We start from the raw sequence: 5,477 nt of genomic DNA on the forward strand, positions 1-5,477 counted from the left end.
ATAAGTGGATCTTTACCAGGTTGGCAGGCAGTAACTAGTGGGGTGCCGCAAGGATCAGTGTTGGGGCCTCAGTTATTTACAAACAGTGGTAATGACCTGAATGAACGGATCGAGTGTAACGTTCCCAATTTTGCTGACGATGCAAAACAAGGTGGGACAGTAACTATGAGGAGAACACAAATCGTCTGTAAAGAGATATAGAGAGATGGTAAGGTGGCAGATGGAGTATAAGGTAGGAAAATGTGAGGTTATTCACTTTGGTAGAAACCATAGGAAACAGAATATTTTTTAAAATGTGAGAAAGTTTCAAATGTTGCTGCTCAGAGAGATTTGGTCGTCCTCGGGCAAGAAACACAGAAAGCTAGCATGAAGGACAGCAAGCAATAAGGAAGGCAAACGGCATATTGACCTTTATTGCAAGGGGCTTGCAGTATAAGAGTAAGGATATCTTGCTACAGTGGTACAGGGCCTTGGTGAGACCACACCTGGAGTACTGTGCCCAGTTTAGGTATCCATATCTAAGGAAGTATAAATTTGCCTTTGAGAATTAGCCTGCAGGCTCACTAGAGTGATTCCTTGGATGAGGGGGCTGTCTTATGATGAGACTTGTGTAGATTGGGCCTATCCTCCCTGGAGATTAGAAGAATGAGAGGTGATTTCATTGAAACATCTAAGATTCTGAAGGGGATTGACAAGGTAGATGCTGAGAGTTTGTTTCCTCCGGCTGGAGTGTCTCGAACTCGGGGGCTCAGGCTCAGGATAAGGGGTAGGCCATTTAATACTGAGATGAGGGGGAATTTCTTCCCTCAGAGGGTTGTGAGTATTTGGAATTATCTGCCCCAGAGGGCTGTGAATGCTGAAACTTGGAATATAATTCAAGGCTGAGAGAGATAGATTTTTGATCTCAAGGGGAAACAAGGTACATGGAGATCAGGAGGGAATGTGTTGAGATCGAGGATCAGCCATGATCTTATTGAATGGCGGAGCAGGCTCGAGGGGCCGAATTGCCTCCACCCGCTCCTATTTCTTATGTTATTTTCTCCTCTTTGACTGTTTCTCTCTCTCTCTCTCTTTCTCTCTCTCTCTCTCTCTCTCCTCTCTATGTTTCTCCCTCTCTCTTTGTGCCTGTCTCTATCTCTGGCTTTCTCTTTATCTCTCTCTCCCTCTGCCTCCCTAACACTATCTGCCTCTCTTTCTCTCTCTCTCTCACTCACTCTGTCTCTCTGCCTCTCTCTCTGCCTCTGCCTCTCTGATTTTCGTTCGCTTTCTGCCTCTCTCTGGGGCTCTCTCTTTCTCTGTGGGCCCGAGCCCAGACCCTTTCTTCTCCGTGTGTGAGCCTCAGTACCACAACAGGTGAAATCAAGGACCCCCAGCCTCAACAACATTTTGGAAACATTCCAGATTTCCATTGCACTTTGTTTGAAGAAGTGCCTCCTGACATCACCCCTGAATATCTTAGCACTAATTTTAAGGTGAGCCACCTTGTTCTGGGCTCCCCCTACCAGATCTCTCGATCGACTCGATCTACTTCTTCGAATAAAATAACGTTTTAATTCCTTCTTTTCTCTCCACTCACTGACAGTTTTAAAATGAGCCAATGTGCTTCAGCGAAAGCTGGGGCAAAGGCACCAATATTGGCCCAGGACGCTCGGGGAGTGAACTCAAGTCCCAGAAGAAGCCCGACGTCCCCATTGCAACATCGAACCCCGCTGAGCTGAAGCATCGAGGAAATGTAGTCGGCAGCGGCCACTGGCTTTCCCGGGCTCGGGGAAGCAGGCTCTGAAGAAAAAGCAAAGAAGAAGAACAAATGCAATAAAGCAAGAACGAAATACAGGCCAGGAAAAGCTCCGAGTGTTCGAGAAACCTGTACATTTGTATGATTGAAAACAAAACGCCTTCGAACCCGAGGATACTTCGAACAGATGAAGAATTTCAGTTCATTTTCCGACACAATTCCAAGCGGCAGAGGCAATGAACACGTTGAAACCGGCAAATAGGAAAACATCTATCATTAAGCAACAATAGAATAAGCAGTGTATGGCAAAGAGAAGGAAGAAAGGAAGAAATAATATTTCAAAGAAAGAAAGGAAACAAAGTACAAGCAATTGTGTCTTTATATACTGACACTGTAGATCTTTCTACACCGGGACAGCAGAGAGCGCACTAGGGCCATCAGCCACATTAGTGCCTGAAATATGGTTCAATAGGAACAAGGAGGACATTCAGCCCCTCAAGCTGCTTGCACTGGAACAGAATGAGTATTTCAAACCCTCGAGCCTGTTACACAGACAGGGAAGGAGCATATATAGTATGTCAATCCTATTACTGAGGAACAGTATAATGCCATTCAGCCCTTGAACCTGTTGCACAGGAAAAGAAGGATGCCATTCAGCCGCTTGAGCCTGTTACATTGGAACATGAGGAGGCCAGTCAACCCCTCGAGCCTGTTGCATAGGAATAGAAGGAGGTTATTCAGCCCCTCGAGTCTGTTACATAGAAACAGGAGGAAGTAATTCGGACACTGAATCCTGTTGCACAAGAACAGCAGGAGGCCACCAGCCCTTCGAGCCTGTTATATAATAACAAGAGGAGGCCATATTGCCTTAGAGCCTTTTACACAGGACAGGTGGTGGCCATTCAGCCTCTTCAGCCTGTTACATAGGAACAGGAGGGTCTTATTTAGACCACTCAAGCCTGTTAGATAGGAAGAGGAGATGGCCATTCTGTCCCTCGAGTCTGTTGCAGAGTAACAACAGGAAGCCATTCAGCCTCTCGAACTAGTTACATAGGAGAAGGCCATTCAGCCCATCAAACATCTTACATAGGAACAGGAGGATGTCATTCTGTCACTCGAGTCTGTTACAGAGGAACCGGAGCCGGCCATCCAGCTGCTCGAGCCTGATACACAGCAGCTGGAGGAGGCCATTCATCCCCTTGATCCAATTACACAGGAACAGGAAGAAGCCAGTGGTACGGCAGCACCGTGGTTATCTTACTGGTTTGTTAATCCAGAGGCCTGGACAAATGATCTGGAGACATGAAAGAAAATCCCACCACAGCAGTTGGCGAATTTAAATTCAGACAATTAAGTGAATCTGGAATTGAAAAGCTGGTATTTTTATAAGTTACCATGAAACTACCGGATTTTTGTAAAAACCCATCTGGCTCACAAATGTCCTTTAGAGAAAGAAACCTGCCGTCCTTACCTGCTGTGACCTGTCTGTGACTCCAGACAAACAGCAATGACTCTTAACTGTCCTCTGAAATGGTAGCAAACCGCTACAAAGAAATATCTTAAGAATAAAATCGCAAAGGCCACTCAGCATCGATAAAGGTGCCCGCAGCCCAGCCCTCCTCCCGAACATAAAGGAACTTGTGCCGTGATTGGGGGAGCTGTACCACAGAAGGGTCAAGCAACTGCCTGAAAGACATAATCAAACCGGATCATTCTGTGTCTGTTTAAAAGGGATGTGCTGTCAGTCGCGGATCATTCTGTGTCTGTTTAAAAGGGATGTGCTGTCAGTCGCGGATCATTCTATTTCTGTGTAAAAGGGATGTGCTGTCAGTCCTGGATCATTCTGTGTCTGTTTAAAAGGGATGTGCTGTCAGTCCCGGATCATTCTCTGTCTGTTTAAAAGGGATGTGCTGTCAGCCCGGGATCATTCTGTGTCTGTTAAAAAGAGACATGCTGTCAGTCCCGGATCATTCTGTGTCTGTTTAAAGGGACATGCTGTAAGCCCGGGATCATTCTGTGTCTGTTTAAAAGAGACATGCTGTCAGTCCCGGATCATTCTTTGCCTGTTTAAAAGGGATGTGCTGTCAGTCCCGCATCATTCTGTGTCTGTTTAAAAGGGATGTGCTGTCAATCCCGGATCATTGTGTGTCTGTTTAAAAGGGAGGTGCTGTCAGTCCCAGATGATTCTGTGTCTGTTTAAAAGGTATGTGCTGTCAGTCTCGGATCATTCTGTGTTTGTTTGAAAGGGATGTGCCGTCGGTCCTGGATCGTTCTGTGTCTGTTTGAAAAGGATGTGCTGTCGGTCCTGGATCATTCTGTGTTTGTTTAAATGGTTGTGCTTTCAGTCCCGGTCATTCTGTGTCTGTTTAAAAGGGATGTGCTGTCGGTCCTGGTTCATTCTTTGTCTGTTTAAAAGGGATGTGCTGTCGGTCCTGGTTCATTCTTTGTCTGTTTAAAAGGGATGTGCTGTCAGTCCCGGATCATTCTGTGTCTGTTTAAAAGGGATGTTCTGTCGGTCCTGGTTCATTCTTTGTCTGTTTAAAAGGGATGTGCTGTCAGCCCCGGATCATTCTGTGTCTGTTTAAAAGGGATTATACATAATGTTATACAGAAACAGGCCAACTGTTCTCTGTCATCGTTAATGCTCCACACGAGGTTCCTCCTAATCTAATTTACCTCACCTTGTCAGCATATTCCTTTCCCCCTCCCTCTTAAATGCACCTGTGTCATTCACCTCAACTAATTCTCTTTGGAGCTCCTTCCTCATCTCCACCAGTCTTTGGGTAAATAAATTACTCCTGAAGTCGTTACTGTGTTTATCGGTTATTATTTACGACCTGTAATTCTGGACACCACCACAATTCGAAGTATCAGCGTGTAGTTGCGATGGCCGAGTAATTAAGGCGCTGGATTCGAAATCCTACGGGGTTTCCCCGCGCAAGTTTGAACACTACTTGCAGCGATTCTACTGCAAGCCATTTATTTAATTTAATCGGCTCCCTGTGGAGATCACTGGCCCCGAAACTGATCAGAATTCCCTCCACTGCACTTTATTACACTGATTAACGCAAAGCTGTTGTTCCAACTAGAAACACTGAAAACTTATCGGCATTATTTAGATATTGTGGGTTTGTTGGAAACTTTTTGCAAAGATTAGTGAGAAATATACACACAGAACAGCCCTGCAATGTTTGGAAGGAAATCACCTTTAGTGCGGTTTGGGTTTATTAAGATTTTACACGTTGTACCAGATTTAATAAGTGAATAAAACGTACAGGGCAGGACCCGAACCTGACATTTTCTGATGATCTCTGGTGGAAGAGCAAACTGCATAAATCTACAAGATGTGACTGAACGCATGCTAAACAGCGGACACAATCTGTTTAGACAGAGCTAAGCGACCCAACAACCAATAAATCAGGTCAAAGCTCTGCAGATACGGCATGTCGGTGGTAGAGTGAGTGATTGTTTATGGTGGTGGATGGGGTGCCAAACAGGCGGACAGCTTTATCCTGTATTTTGTCGAGCTTGTTGAGTGCTGCACTCATCCAAGCAAGTGGAGAGTATTTCAGCACACTCCTGACGTGTGCCTTGTGGATGGCGGAAAAGCTTTGAGGAGTCAGGGCACTCGGCGCGGTATACCCACCCTCTGAAATGCTTTTTTCGCCACACTATTTATGTGGCTGGTCCAGTTAAGATTCTGGTCAATGGTGAACCCCAGGATTTTGATGGTGGGGGATTC

Source organism: Somniosus microcephalus, unplaced genomic scaffold (assembly GCF_052327205.1).
Source record: "Somniosus microcephalus isolate GS21.2 unplaced genomic scaffold, FLI_Smic_1.0 unresolved_chr8, whole genome shotgun sequence".
Lineage (NCBI taxonomy): Eukaryota > Metazoa > Chordata > Chondrichthyes > Squaliformes > Somniosidae > Somniosus > Somniosus microcephalus.